Below are 16108 nucleotides of genomic sequence, written 5' to 3' on the forward strand. Positions count from 1 at the left end.
ACTATAATCGCGCCTATACAACTCACAGGTTCGTTTTGTGCAAGCACAACTAGAACCATGAAAAGTTCAGATACGCGAGATCATTCCCTTCCAACAACCCGTAAATAGTAGTAATATAGAATTTTAGCCCATACTTACTTCAAATGGTAGACTCCTACCAAACAGATATCTATCCGATTATGGCAAGATAATTTAGCGCAATTGAAAATTAATAATGGAATAGCGACTCATGCATCAATGTGTGAAGAGAAGGCGGGTGTAGGCATCTTTTCTGAGGCGCTATCCTGGTCGTATTCAGTGCGACTTCCTTGTTATACACTGATATTTCAAGAAGAGTTATTATCAGTTATTTTAGCTCTTCGTAAACATCCTGTTAAATTCTCAGACAGCTGTAATAGTGACCGATTCGTTGTCAATATGCACAGCGCTCACTTTATGCTCATACAGTACAGTTTTGAATGAACTAGAAGCACTAATACCTTCGACCTTGCATCTGGTGCGCTTGGTATGGGTACAAGGTCACCGTGGTTTGTTTTTAAATGAAATGGCCGTTACACTTCCACGCACGTCTCTACATGGGCCAGTCATGTATGTTCTGCCCACTTCTGCTTACATCACCGCGGCTAGATTCAGAAAACTATCTTTTTTAAAATACTCTGAAAAACAAACATTCCAAATAGCATGCTTAAACATTTGCTTTACCCTTGGGACGATCAGTAGTGCCCTACACGCAAATTGGGAACCTCCATTTCAAAATTACGATTCCGCATTCCACCTCTGAAGTTTTATCTACACAGGCCTGCTCTGGCGCTGTCCCCTCTATATGTCATTTCTGCAAGGAACCTGAAATCATTGATCGTTCTTTATTAACCTGTGGCCGATCTGCAATCGAGAGAAAGAAATACTTTGAAATTCCACTGCAAAAATTCGGCATTGCTGTAAACGCTGAAAACATTCTCTCCTCTGGTGCAACTGCGTTGGGATTTAGGCACAGGAACGTACGCAGGGCCGTATGCGAGTCCCTTGGTGACACAAGGAGAATACCTAGTTAATTTACCGATTTATTATTTTACAAAATTCCAATTTACCTTAATTTACTGATTCATTACTTAATAATTTACAAAATTCCAATTCAGTTGACTAGAATTGATAGCGTTCAAATTTATCGTTTCAAAAACACATTTCTTCCATAAGCGTTTCCGTTGAACCACCGGCTTCTTAGCCAATCCCCCGTAGCGGGCAAGCGCTATGACAAAGGAAGCAAGCAAGCAAGCAAGCAAGCAAGCAAGCAAGCAAGCAAGCAAGCAAGCAAGCAAGCAAGCAAGCAAGATGGGGGCGAAATGCAAAAACACCCGTGTAGATTTACGTGCACGTTAAAGAACTCCAGGTGGTCCAAATTAATCCGGAGTCTCCCCTACTACGGCGTGTCTCATAATCAGATGGTGGTTTTTGCACGTAATACCCCACAATTTAACTTTTTGTTACTTATTAATAAGTTGCAGGACTCGTGCAAAATTTAGGTCTCTCTAAGTTATTCTGTAGCAGGAAATGGAGTCAGGTACCCCAAGACATGCCTAATTGCAAGTCATTGGCAAAGGTCTTGGTTCTGGCAGTTGTATCGGCATGAAATATGATGATGATGATAACGTATCGCGGCGGATGATTTGGTTAATTTTTTTCTTGTCTTCCGTTTCCTCAAGCAACTCCTCTCGGCACATACAGGGCAATGGGCAAGAAGCCAGCGATTACACGGTTTAGATCGGGGTGGGGGGATTTATGCAGTCTTACACAATGGGGCTGGAACTCCTCGGACGATGTTCCGACTAGTCTGACACCTGGGCGCGATGCAGCGTGCTCGGAAAGCGCCTCCGGCTGTGTAGAAGGAACAGCGTCCCGGCAGCTACCAGGCGTCTCACAATGCCGGTGGGATGAGCGCCGCCAATAACTTTGCGACATCGCACCTAGATGGTGTGCACGAGACGAGATCGACGGGAAACGGCCGGCGTTAGTAAGCCAGCCCCCAGCGAAAAATTAGATAACGGCACTTTGACCTTTACTGACAGTTCCACTCAGAATAGTGCATGCGCACAGCAGCTCTGCAACAACACTAGTGTGCTTAATAATACGCAACGCTCATTATGCAACGGACGCTGCGGCTTTTTATTGCAGTCAAACGCACTGCGCGTCTCGGGAGATCCTGTAACCCTCCACGCGTGAGCTATCAATAGCGGAACAGCACGGCGACCCCGGCAATGTACCTCGACCGCCAGTATGTTTGTTATCGCAATGACAGACAATCGCTGGCTCCTCAACACTGCCTCACCGCGCTTCTGGCGGCCGTCCTCAGCCGCGGATTTGGCGTCTGACAGTGGCGGAGACAGACGCATACATCAATCGACAGACATAACAGCCACAGAATTCTGCGAAGTATCATGCAATCTTTCTTTGGATTGTGTGGGTAGGCCCCGCCCACACGAGCAGGGCCTCGCAAAAATTGGCCTGTAGGCTCATTAAAGTGTCCCTCCCCACGGTAACCTTTAGTAAAAGGCGAAAGGTGTGTTTAGAAAAAGTTTATTTCGACAAGAGACGATACGAACACTGAGTCACAATCACGGCACAATTCCACCGGTACGATAACATGTAAGAAACGAAACACAGCACGTTTTCCACGTAAGTAATGTCCGAGTCCTCACGCACCAACATATAAACACGTATACCCACAGAAAAGCACAGTTACACATAAACTAAATGCCATATGTACAAAATGATTTTCAATATATACAGTGTACACAATGGTTATGTACAATGATGATGTGATAGAACACTTTACACAATTTTGAAGTGATGTGCACGAGATGTGTATATACAAAATGATCATGTACACTAGAGGACACACACACAGAAATCACGGGCACCTGCATTATATGTGCATTAAATTAATACTTCTGATGGTCTGGCTACAAGAACCAGGCTGGACGAAAATTCAGCCATACGCGTCCATCAGCCACCGACAGGAAACGACATGACCACTGTCGAAGGAACTCTTCTTCTCCAAGGAAGAACAACTCCTCCGACAGAAACGATAGTAGCTCAGAGTAGAGCCTCCCCATAAGTGGAAACAGAGCGCGGTGACGACGTCCCATGGCAACTGCCTCGCACCGGTTACGCCATAGACAGAAGGCCCCCGCAGCAATTAAAAGTCGCGCGAAGCGGCCACGTGAGCAGCGACCAGATGTAATAAAGCGGTTAACTCCAAGGCCACGAAATCCAGTATGCACGGCCCTCCAGAATATCCTGGCAACGACGCATTGCAGCAGTACATGTTTATTAGATTCTTGAAGGGGGCAATTGGGACACTGCGAAGATGGGACAACGCCCCACCGCTCAAGCCTGTCCCGAGTTGGAAGCACTTGCCACCCTAGACGCCACATGAAGTCGCGTAGGTGGCCAGGCAAAAATGACGCCGTTATCGCATCCCACGACACATTATTGGAACGTGCGAGGCGCGCTGGGGGAACTAGAGGAAGCAGTAAGGCTGACATAGTATCTACTACACGGTTTTGTAGAACGTCTACATCAGGACATACCTGTTGTATGTGGCGATAAAATGCCACGGCCGTACAGTAAAATGTAGGTGCGTTTAACACTTGTGGTCCGTGATTTAAGTGTACGCCCGGTAACATGTAGCGAATTTTCGTGCCAAGGAAATAGCAAGCGAGTTCACGCGCTGGACACTGATCATGCTGTAATAGACGATGTAATAGATCAAGCAGAAATCGCAGAGCAAGCAGCCGGCAGCGGACAGACACGGATGGAAAGGCGAACCCACCGCGAGAGCGTGGTTGGCCAAGCGCCGCGCGACAGACCAGTTCTGTACGGCCCGACCAGAAGAAGGCACCAAGAAGGGACTGCAAGGACCTAGCAACCCGCAATGGTGGCTGTACGACGTGACAAACGTACCACACTCGGCCGCAAAATACAGACTGCGCTAAGTACCTTCTTTCTGATAGGGGTAAATCATACCCTTGAACATCTTCAATATTTCGCCTTACATCTTCAAGAATTGAGAGCCACACAGAGTCTGATATGCCATTAGAGGTGTAGTCAAGGCCTAAAATGCGAAGAGAATTGCTCTTTTGAAGACGGAAAAGGGGACTTAGGCGTGTCTGTGGCGAACCAATGAACAAATAACGACATTTCGAAAAATTTAGCGCAGCACCTGAAATATTTCCGTACTCAGTGAAAATTCGAAGGCTACGGGTTAAGCTATCTTCATTCCTGAGATACAATGTGATGTCATCGGCGAAGGCTGTCACCTTCACAACACCGCTACCAGGCAGTGGGAGACCGCATACGTAAGGGTCTCTCACTATTGAGCGCAGAAATGGTTCAAGGCTGAGCACAAAGAGTACTGGGGATAGAGGGCACCCTTGACGAACGCCACGAGTAACGGGAAACGGTGCACTTTCTCGACCATCCAGGAACAATGTACTTCGGATATTAGAATAGGTATTCCTAATAAGTTCAACAAAATTTGACGAGAAGCCGAACGAGGTCAGTACATTAAAAATGTAGTTATGTTCAAGGCGATCGAATGCCTTTTCTTGATCTAGTGAAACTAAGAGACCACGTGCCGACCTGGTCAGCGTGTATGTCATTATGTCACGCGTAACGAACGAAAGACTGTGTATCTCTCTGCCAGGGACTGAGCATGCCTGATGGTGTCCTATTAGGGAAGGCATCAGGCTTCTCAAGCGCCGGGTGAGAACAGCTGTGGAGGTTTTGTAGTCAACGTTGAGAAGCGTGATTGGCCTCCATTCCTCTGGGCGAACTGATGACGGATCGTGCTTAGGTATTAGCACAATGCGACCGTCCGGAAAACTAAGCGGGAAATCAAAGTTCTCAAAGCATTGGCTGATGACAGATACGAAAGTGGCACCAATATCTTCCCAGAACGTTAGATAAAACTCAACGGGTAACCCGTCCGGCCCTGGGGCCGAGCCACGCTTCATGGAAGATAATGCTGCCTTCACTTCCTCGGCTGATGGTCGTGCACAAAGACGGTCAGCTACCTCAGGTGGAACCTGAGGCAGACCACTAAGCAATGTATGAAATCCTCGAGAGCAAGAATCTATTTGCATGGTCGTACGCGCCATGTTTTCAAAGTGCGTTACGAAGAGCGAATAATCACGCGTGGGAGGTGGTGTAACAGGAAGTGCTCTTGGGGCCGCAGAACCGAATGCATTCGGCTGTCTAAATAGCGAGTTTCTTGAAAAACGCAGAACTTCGGGGTGTGCACTCGGATTACGTCTGCATCGCCAAGCAGCAGCTGACAAAGACGACGCCGCGATGAGGCGTTGGAAACGCCTCCGTAGCTCACGCTGCCAGGACCGCATCAACGGAGTCAGTTGATTGACCCGAAGGGCGATGCGGAGCTTCGTGGCAGTATCCGCCTGTTCTTCTGACATACGTCGTCTGAGTGCACGTTCTTCAACTGAACAGTGCAGACGCCACCGCACCTTGAGCGTATCCCATGACTCTCGGTCAGATCTAGAAACAGAGGCGCCCAAGACTCTTGACAAACAAGAGCGCGAGCGCCCGTCATGTAGAACGCGGATGTCCAGACGCCAGGGTTTTACTGATGAGGAAGCAGGGAAACGAATTTCAAGTATTACTGGTTTGTGGTCGGAAATATAAACAGGGGATAAAGGAAACGTTATCACATCAGACCGGGTGACATACTGAGCTAAACTGCTTGGCACATAGGCACGGTCTAACCTGCTTGACGACGCACCGCGTCGCCAGGTCCAGGCAAATAAAGAACCATGAAAAAGTTGTTATGTATCCAGCAACGAAAAATGCTGGACGAGGCGACGCAACTCCCGTGCGTTCCAATCAGGGCGACCCCAGCCCGGGCCTTGCACATCTGCTCACGTGTCTAAGACGCAGTTAAAATCCCCAACGAGCACCACGTGACGACCGTCAAGGAAATACACGTCCAGGTCACGGAAAAAATCATTGGACTTAATGGCCTGCGCGGGTCCATATATGCACAAAATCCGTAACCTAAATGAAGATAGTATACAATCAAATGCCAATATTCGCCCAGTCCCATCATAAAAGACATGATGATCTCGCAAGAGAGCTCTGTTGAAAATAATAATACCAACTCCGCTAGATCGTGATGTCGCGAAAGAGAAGAAACAGTCTAGGTTAAAAGTGCGTTTGAAAGTAAGGACATGTCCAATGGTGAAAAAATTTGTTTCTTGTAAACACAGTATGTCACAATTTTTTGCGCGGGCCACGCTGATAATTTCGGCTTGTTTTACAGGGCTTCGAAACCCTTGTGCATTTAATGAAATAATCTTCACGATATCAGCCATAATTAATTAAATGTATCACCAAACTGACCTGGTCGTGTTGTTCAAGTCGGCGCTCTGGGAACAAGTCCAGGGGTTAAGCAGTGCACGCGTCACTTCTTCGACCCTCTCGAAGAAGGCCGAGGTTTTTTGGGCCGCTGTAACTCGGCACGGCGATCGGGGCCGCCGTCCGAGCCAGAGGCTGACGCATGAGCGCGCTTTACGTCTCGTGGGGCCGCCATTTTTATGTCGAGTTCATCCAGGCTTGGCGAGAGTCCAACGCTGCTATCAACTCCGAGGCTGAAGCTGTTTTCTGGTGAGGATGATGTCGGTAGCGGTAGGGCGGCGGGATTGATTTCATCGTCGCCGACAACTTCGGCAGCTGGGGGCTCGTTCAGATGTAATGGTTGCGCCGTTGCAGGAGATGTAATTGAGGCGGACGAAGCCACAGCAGATTTCGTGGGTATATCGACTGTAGTGATTGCAGGGTCAGGTGTTTTATCTGCATTTAAAACTTTGCTGCGATCAGGAGGACTGATGGTAGCAGCCGAAGTGGAGGCGCTTTCGGCCACAGCACGCGTGTCCTTCGCTGCTTGGAAGGCCAGCGAACATGGCGTGTTGCGATCCGCCACGTCATGGTCTTCTTTCTCAGTAGAGGAGGCCGGCGAAGATGGCGCCTTGTGACTTCCCGAGCTGCATGCCTATTCTTTTTCATTTCTTGACGCTGCTTCTTGCGGTGTCAGTGCGATTTCTTTGGTTACGGCGTCACGCGCACTCGCAACCGCAGTTGACGCCGGCGGTAAGGGGGGAAAGGCTCCAGCAGCAGCGTCTGAGTATGAACGCCGCACAGGGCACGCGACCGTAGGGTGACCATCCCCGCAACGCCGACAAGGACGGTCACACCCGTCGCTTTCGTGGCCATGGACGCCACAACGGCCACAGAACGCGGCGGTGCACTGTGCACGGTAGTGGTCGCTGGAACCGCACCGAAGACACACGCGTTGCAAGCCGCGGTAGTCGAACGTCACACGATGACCAGAGACTCGCAGATAATTTGGGACCGGGGTTGTGGTACTCATTTCCTTACGCACGAAGCGTGTGCCCGTGAGCACGCCACGTCGTCCGCTCATAAGACCAGCGTTGACAGAGAGAACCTTGCCGTATGGTGATAGTGCCTGGACGAGGACTTAGTTCGGGACGAAGGACGGCAAAAAGAGGCAGGTTACGTTGGTTGCCTGCGCGCCGACGGGACAACGCTCGCCACCGATGACGAGGCAGCCAGCATCGACGATTAGAGTCATGGAAGCCATGCTCTTGACGGTGACTTGGAAGTTGAGACCTCAGAGAGGCCAACTATTGAGGCCGTCGCGTCGACGACGGTCTCGGGACCATTCCCCGTAGGGACAACAACATCGAAGACGTGGGCTGAGGAGAGACAAGAGCGAATGACACAAGTCGGTTGCAATAAATGACGGCATCGGAGCGGACCGTCATAGTGGAACAAGCTTAGATAGTTCTTCTACACATATAATATTGTTTTTTTATTGCGTATCAAGTTTCATCTTAATAACTCCACAATAACAGCTCCTGAGCTAAAGTACTGTTATTTAAGAATGTTTCGCAGTGTTTGCCTAAAAGCGTACCTGCACCAAAATGTGCCAAACTTTTCCGCTGCTTTGATGATTATAACGTACGGGCGTTACCGAGAGAGAAGAATGAAAGGTCACGGTGGCCGCGTTTAGATGGAGGCGAAATGCAAAAACACCCGTGGTGCTTAGATTTAGGTGCACGTTAAGGAACCCCCGGTGGTCCAAATTAATCCGGAGTTCCCCGCTCCGGCGTGCCTCATAATCAGATCGTGGTTAACGGCACGTAAAACCTCACAATTTAGTTTTGTGTTACGTACTGTTAAGCTGCAGGAGTCGTGTAAAATTTAGGTCCCTGTAAGCAATTTTCAAGCAGGAAATGGAGTCAGGTACCCCAAGACATGCATAATTGCAAGTAATTGGCAGATGCCTTGGTCCTGGCAGTTGCATCGGCATGAAATAGGCTGATGACGACAACGTATTGTGGCTGATGCAGCTGCGTCGGGTTCATGCGGAGGTAGAGGTGGGACACGTGACCGAGCACTACCGTGATCGGAAGTGGGCGCATGCGCCGACGTTTCCACCGGAGCGTGGCCGTGAACCGGGGCCTGGCTGGGCGCATCAAATTACGGCAAGCGTCAGCAAGCAACCGGGTTCGTCGTCTTTCACAATGTCCTTTTCGTGGAATGTCCAGTGAATGACGGTGGCCACTTCTTAGCAACACGCGGAAAGAGTCCTAGCGCTTCCTGACCACCATTGGTCTCAGTTTACGTTTCAGTTTATCCTTCTTTAAATACAAGGCATTGGAAAGATACAATATACAGACGAGGGTCCCAAAGTCAAAGACTGCAACGGGACACTTCAGCGAACACTGTCAAAAATCTTTAAATGTTGCCTATGGCCGATATCAGAATTCTAGTTCATGAGGTGGTCTACTCAACGCGGCGGACAAAAAACTGAGATTCAAAGTCGACCAAATAATAAAAATTCACTAATTATGTATTTAACTAATTACATTATGGCCAATATTGCAATTTATAATTTATAGCAGTGGATTTCGCAAGGCGGATTCACTTGGAACGAATTTTCAAGATCACACTAGTTTCGAGCTATAAAGTCCCGAACTGTGCAGAGAAATGCATCGGCGTTTCAGTTAATTTGTTAAGAAAACGTCGTTTCATGCACTGAAGCACACAAGTAACTGGAACGCGAAGTTCGGGAAGTTATAGCTCGAAACTAGTGTCATCTTGAAAATTCGTTGTAAGTGGATCCGCCTGGCAAAGTCCACTGCTAGAATTTGTAAATTGCAATATGGGTCATAAGATAATTAGCTAAAATGTAATTAGTGAATTCTTGTTAATAACTCGATTTTGCATTTCAATTTTTTGTGCAAGTAGTGTCCACCGCTTCGAGTAGACCGGCTCGTAAACTAGAATTGAGCTATCGGCCACAGGCAACCTTTAAAAAATCTTGAAAGTGTTCGCTGAAACACCCTGTATATAGGGCGCACGTCAAACGGCGGTAAGATGTGAGGATGAGGGGCGGTCATTAAAACATGGCACCAGTGTTCAGCTATTCCTTCAGCAGTGAAATAACTCATTTGCTGCGACAGCAGCATTCTCGGACAGTGAAGACCACCGTCTTATTTTTTTTTCTTGTCTTCCTTTTCCTCAAGCAACTCCTCTCAACAACTACAGGGATATGGGCAAGAAGCCAGCGGTTACACAGTTTAGGTAGGGGTAGGGTATTTGTGCAGTCGTATACAATTGAGCCAATTACCAGTACTCACGTATGGGGCAGAAACCTGGAGGCTTACGAAAAGAGTTCTACTTAAATTGAGGACGACGCAACGAGCTATGGAAAGAAAAATGATGGGTGTAATTTTAAGGGATAAGAAAAGAGCAGATTGGGTGAGGGAACAAACGCGAGTTAAGGACATCTTAGTTGAAATCAAGAAAAAGAAATGGGGCATGGGCAGGATATGTAATCAGGGAGGGAAGGTAACCGATGGTCTTTAAGGGTTACTTACTGGATTCCAAGGGAAGGGAAGCGTAGCAGGGGGCGGTAGAAAGTTAGGTGGGCAGATGATATTAAGAAGTTTGCAGGGACACCATGGCCACAATTAGTAGATGTCCGGGGTAGTTGGAGAAGTATGGGAGAGGCCATTGCCCTGCAGTGGGCGTAACCAGGCTGCTGCTGCTGATGATGATGATTATGATACAATTGAGCTGGAGCTCCTCCGACGGTTCTCCAACTAGTATGAGACGTGGACACGATGGAGCGCGCTCGTACGGCAACTCCGGCTGTGTAGAAGGAACACTGTCCCAGCAGCAACCAGGCGTGTCACAATGCTGGCGCGATCTGCACCGCCTATTGATAACGCTGTAGACGTCGCACCTAGACGGTATACACAAGACGAGACCGACGGGAAACGGCCGGCCTTATATAGTTAGCCAGCGCCCAGCGAAAAATCTGATAACGGCAATTTCACCTTTACTGCGAGTTGCACTCAGAATAGTGCGTGCACACGGCAGCTCGGCAAGAACGCTATTGCGCTTAATAAGCTGCAACACTCATTATGCAACGGACGCGGCCCACACTTCGTCGTTTTTCTTGCAGCCAAACGCAGTACGCTGTCAATAGCGGAACAGCACGACGACGCCAGACATGTGCCTCGAGTGCCGGTACAATTGTTATCGCAATGTAAGACAATCGCCGACTAAGGCATACTCCGCGGCAATGCCTTGCCACGCTTCTGGCGACCGACCTCAACCGCGGACGTTCGCCAGAAAGCGAGCAGCGGCATTCCCTATGTCCGAACTGTAGTGGCCACACAGAGCTGCATGTAAATCTTTCTTTGGATTGAGATGATAGGCCCCACCCAAACGAGCAGGGCCCCACAAAAATTGGCCTAGATGCTCATTGAAGTGTCCCTCCCCACGGTAACCTTTAGTAAAAGGCGAAAGGTTAGTGCGGGTGAGCTGAGGAGAGACAAGAGCGAATGCGACAACTCGGTTGCAATAAATGACGGCATTGGAGAGGACCGCCACAGAAGAACGAGCTTAGCCAGTTATTCTACGCATATATTATTGGTTTTCCCATTTACCTATAAGTTTCAGCGTAATAAATACACAATAACTGCCTCTTAGCTAAAGTTCTGTTCTTTAAGCTTTTTCACAATGTTTGCTTAAAGTCGTAGCTGCACAAAAGTGTGGCACACTTTTCCGCTTCTTTGTTGGCTAACATACGGGATCTAGCGAGGGAGAATAATGAAAGGCCACGACGGCCGCATTTAGGTGGGGACCCATACTGTAGTTTGGGAGCGGTTTATTTTCTGGTGGGCCAGCATACAAGATTAACCTCCTCGTTCTTCTAGAGTGAGAGGCTCTCCGGATCACTCTTGGATTGCCAAAATTTGTTCCTAATAATGTATTATATCAAGAAGCCCGATTACCCACGCTTGCATGCAGATTCCGCATTCTTACAGTAAAAACCCACTTAAACATTTACGCATCTTCATTAAGATGACTGCAATATGTATTTATTAAGGAAACATGATCGCGCCTATACAACCTGCAGGTTCTTATTGTGCAAGCACAACTACAACCATGAAAAGCTCAGATACGCGAGATCATTCCCCTCCAACAACCCGTAAATAATAGTAACATAGAATTTTAGCACATACCTAATTCAAATGGTAAACTCCTACCAAATAGATATCTATCGGATTATGGCAAGATCATATAGCGCAATTGAAAATTAATAATGGAATAGCGACTCATGCATCAATGTGTGAAGAGAAGGCGGGCGTAGGCATTTTTTCTGAGGCGCTATCCTGGTCGTATTTAGTGCGACTTGCTGATTATACACTTATATTTCAAGAAGAATTATTAGCAGTTATTTCAGCTCTTCGAAAACATCCTATTAAATTCTCAGACAGCTGTAATAGTGACCGATTCGTTGTCAGTGTGCACAGGACTCACTTTATTCTCAGACAGTACAGTTTTGAATGAACTAGAAGCACTAATACCTTCGACCTTACATCTGGTGCGCTTGGTGTGGGTACAAGGTCACCGTGGTTTGTTTTTAAATGAAATGGCCGTTACACTTGCACGCACGTCCCTACATGGGCCAGTCGTGTATGTTCTGCCCACTTCTGCTTACATCACCGCTGCTAGATTCAGAAAACTATCTCTTTTAAGATAATCTGAAATACAGACACTCCAAATAACAGGCTTAAATCATTTGCTTTACCCTTAGGACAATCTCTAGTGTCCCACACGTAAATTGGAAATCGCCATCACAAAATTACGATGTCGCATTCCACCTCTAAATTTTTATCTACAAAGGTCTGGTCTGGCGCTGTCCCCTCTATACGTCATTTCTGCAAAGAACCTGCAACAATTGATCGTTCTTTATTAACCTGCGGCCGATTCGCAATCGAGAGAAAGAAATACTTTGAAATTACATTGCGCAAATTCGGCATTGCTGTAAACACTGAAAACATTCTCTCCTTTGGTCCAACTACATTGGGATTTAGGTACAGGAACGTACGCAGGGCCGTACGCGAGGTTCTTGGTGACACAAGGAGGATACCTAGTTAATTTGACGATTTATTATTTTACAAAATTCCAATTCAGTTTATTAAAACTTATAAACTTCAAATTTATCCTTTCAAAAACACGTTATTCCTATAAGCGTTTCCGTTTAACCGCCGGCTTCCTGACCAATCCCCCGTAGTGGATAAATGCCATGACAAAGGAAACAAGCAAGATGGGGGCGAAATGCAAAAACACCCGAGTACTTAGATTTACGCACACGTTAAAGAACTCCAGGTGGTCCAAATTAATCCGGAGTCCCCCTACTACGGCGTGTCTCATAATCAGATGGTGGTTTTTGCACGTAATACCCTATAATTTAACTTTTTGTTACTTATTAATCAGTTGCAGAATTCGTGCAAAATTTAGGTTTCTCTAAGTAATTCTGTAGCAGGAAATGGAGTCAGGTACCCCAAGACATGCCTAATTGCAAGTCATTGCAAAGGTCTTGGTTCCGGCAGTTGCATCGGCATGAAATATGATGATGATGATGATAACGTATCGCGGCCGATGATGCGGCTTATTTTTTTCTTGTCTTCCTTTTCCTCAAGCAACACCTCTCTACAAATACAGGACAATGGGCAAGAAGCCAGCGATTGCACGGCTTAGATTTGGGGGGGGGGGGGGGGGGGATTTATGCAGTCTTACACAATGGAACTGGAACTCCTCGGACGATGTTCCAACTAGTCTGACACGTGGGCGCGATGCAGCGCGCTCGCAAATCGCCTCCGGCAGTGTACAAGGAACAGCGTCCCGGCAGCTACCAGGCGTCTCACAATGCCGGCGTGACGAGCGCCAGCAATAACGTTGCAGACGTCGCACCTAGATGGTACACGCAAGACGAGATCGACGGGAAACGACCGGCGTTAGTTAGCCAGCGCCCGGCAAAGAATTAGATAACGGTAGTTTGACATTTACTGGCCGTTCCATTCAGAATAGTGCATGCACACAGCAGCTCGGCAAGAACGCTAGTGCGCTTAATAAGGTGCAACGCTCATTATGCAACGGACGCTGCCCACAGTTCGTCGTTTTTCTTGCAGCCAAGCGCACCACGCGTGCGCTATCAATAGCGGAACAGCACGGCGACGCCGAGAATGTGCCTCGAGCGCCGGTACAATTGTTATCGCAATGAAAGACAATCGCTGACTACGGCGTACCCCGCGGCACTGCCTTACCACGCTTCTGGCGACCGTCCTTAGAATAGTAGTGGTCTGACAGTTGCGGAGACAGACACAGACATCAACGGACAGATAGTAGCGATACAATCCTGCGAAGCATCATGCAATCTTCCTTTGGACTGAGTGGGTAGGCCCCGCCCAAACGAGCAGGGCCTCGCAAAAATTGGCCTGTAGGCTCATTAAGGTGTCCCTCCACACGGTAACCTTTAGTAAAAGGCGAAAGGTTAATGCGGGTGAGCTGAGGAGAGACAAGAGCGAATACCGCAACTCGGTCGCAATAAATGACGACATCGGAGCGGACCGTCATAGTGGAACAAGCTTAGTAAGTTCTTCTACGCATATAACATTGGTTTTTTCATTTACGTACAAAGATTTAGCTGTATAATTACACAATAACTGCCTCTGAGCTAAAGTTCTGTTATTTAAGTTTTTTCACAATATTTGCCTAAAAGCCTAGCTGCACGAAAGTGTGCCACAGTTTTCCGCTTCTCTGTTGGCTAAGAATCGCTGGCAGCGCGCCTCGTTCGTAATAGGAACCATAAATGGTCGCGCCGTTAGCGAAAGAGAAGACCGAAACCATGGTATCAGAGCTTCAGCGCTGATGCAGATGTCACCTTCAGTGGACGTTGATAAGATAAGCCTGCAGACGCAACGCCCGTCACTTCAGTCAGGCTTCACGATTGACGCCACGTGGCACGAGAGGGAACGATGTCCCCCCGTTACAGCGACGAGTAGGATTAGGGTGACATGTCAACGCGTGACCATGCCTTGACCACACTGCGTGAAGTCCTATAGTGGAGCTGCAGTATGGCCGGTGTGGCCGCGAAACCCGCGCACGTGCATCGTTGCCCGAAGGCGTGGCCTCCTGTCGTCTGCTACATATATTGAGGAAAACTCGGCTAACCTGACTACCTAACCTAACCCCAAAATCTAACGCCCTCGTGGCGCCCTTATGAAAATGAACCATGAGTTTCTGTAGAGGACGTTATGTGTTCCTAAGGTGACATCAGACATTCATAAGAAATGCATCGTGTAATGTTTTTTGGCATCACAAGTACATCAGAGACTCAAATGACAATGCACCTTAGGATTTCTGATGAGAGGAGTATACAGTTTTTTTGTGTTATTGCTAATGTCAAAGTACATCATATATGAATGTGTACGATGCCAAGTCGTGAAAAATTCTTTGTAATGCGATAGCGTTAAATGGCTCATGAGCCGGAAAATCCGGCATTGTCGGCGTGAGCACTCGATGTACAAAGAGGTTACAAACTCTCAACCTTTCATGGGAGTCGAACCCACTACCTTTGGCGGTAATTAACGCTACGAACCCACGACCTTTGGTGTTGATTAAGACACCGTTAATTAAGACAGGAGTTGAAGATATAGTTAATTAATGTACTCGAACGCACGTACGACCCTTAGTGGAAGTCGAAGCCTGTTAATTAATATGTTAATTAATGTGCAGCTGATTATTATGTCGTTAATTAACACACTCGTACCCACGACCTTTGGTGTTAATGAAGGCGCTGTTAATTAAGGCGTAGTTAAGATAGTTATTTGAGGCACTCCAACCCACGACCTTTGTTAATGATGATGCTAATTAAGGCACGGTTAATTACGACCTAGGAATTAAGTCACTCGAACACATTACCTTGTGTGGGAATCGAACCAACGACCATTGTTGTTAATGAAGGCGATATTAATTGAGGTATTGTTCATTAAGATATAGTCAATTAAGACACTCGAACCCACGATCTTCGGTGTTAATGAAGGCGATGTTAATTAGGGCACAGTTAAGATACAGTTATTTGAGGCACTCGAACCCACGACCTTTGTTAATGAAGATGGTGCTAATTAATGCACTGTTAATTAATATCTAGCAATTAAGTCACTCACACCCAGTACCTTGGGTGGGTGAATGAAGAAATGAAGAAAACGATATAGCACAGCGTGAGCGCCGAGTACTTTGGAAACGCTTCCGATATATCAGGGCTAGGCACAAAACAGCGACGTCATTTTCTTTCCTTTTTAAAGAGCACTGTAAGTTCGTGTTACCCCGTTATCACATTTGGTAAACAGTGCAAACCTATAGCGCATGCCTTGTTCTGAGCAGTTTGATTTCTCGGATGTGTTACTAGTCTTTAAGTGGCAAACCGACAATTGTGCAGATTGACATGATCATGACATGGAAAACTGCGCATAAAAAATTATGGGGTTTTACGTGCCAAAACCACTTTCTGATTATGAGGCACGCCGTAGTGGATCGAGGACTCCGGAAATTTCGACCACCTGGGGTTCTTTAACGTGCACCTAAATCTAAGTACACGGGTGTTTTCGCATTTCGCCCCCATTGAAATGCGGCCGCCGAAGCCGGGATTCGATCC

General features: G+C 47.4%; 1 protein-coding gene, 2 non-coding genes and 1 pseudogene across 3 annotated transcripts in view; all 4 read right to left on the reverse strand.

Annotated features, from left to right (window-relative positions):
• The window catches only part of Prosap (SH3 and multiple ankyrin repeat domains prosap), a 241989-nt gene that overhangs the window by 202155 nt on the left and 23726 nt on the right, over positions 1–16108 (reverse strand). The window lies entirely within an intron of this gene.
• On the reverse strand, positions 2466–2605 carry LOC126546468 (U5 spliceosomal RNA; annotated as a pseudogene).
• Positions 10820–10946, reverse strand: LOC126546463 (U5 spliceosomal RNA). Its single transcript, XR_007602599.1, has one exon. It is a non-coding gene; the product is annotated as a U5 spliceosomal RNA (small nuclear RNA).
• On the reverse strand, positions 13853–13979 carry LOC126546466 (U5 spliceosomal RNA). Its single transcript, XR_007602602.1, has one exon. It is a non-coding gene; the product is annotated as a U5 spliceosomal RNA (small nuclear RNA).

The sequence above is a fragment of the Dermacentor andersoni genome, chromosome 10 (genome assembly GCF_023375885.2).
Source record: "Dermacentor andersoni chromosome 10, qqDerAnde1_hic_scaffold, whole genome shotgun sequence".
Taxonomy (NCBI): Eukaryota; Metazoa; Arthropoda; class Arachnida; order Ixodida; family Ixodidae; genus Dermacentor; species Dermacentor andersoni.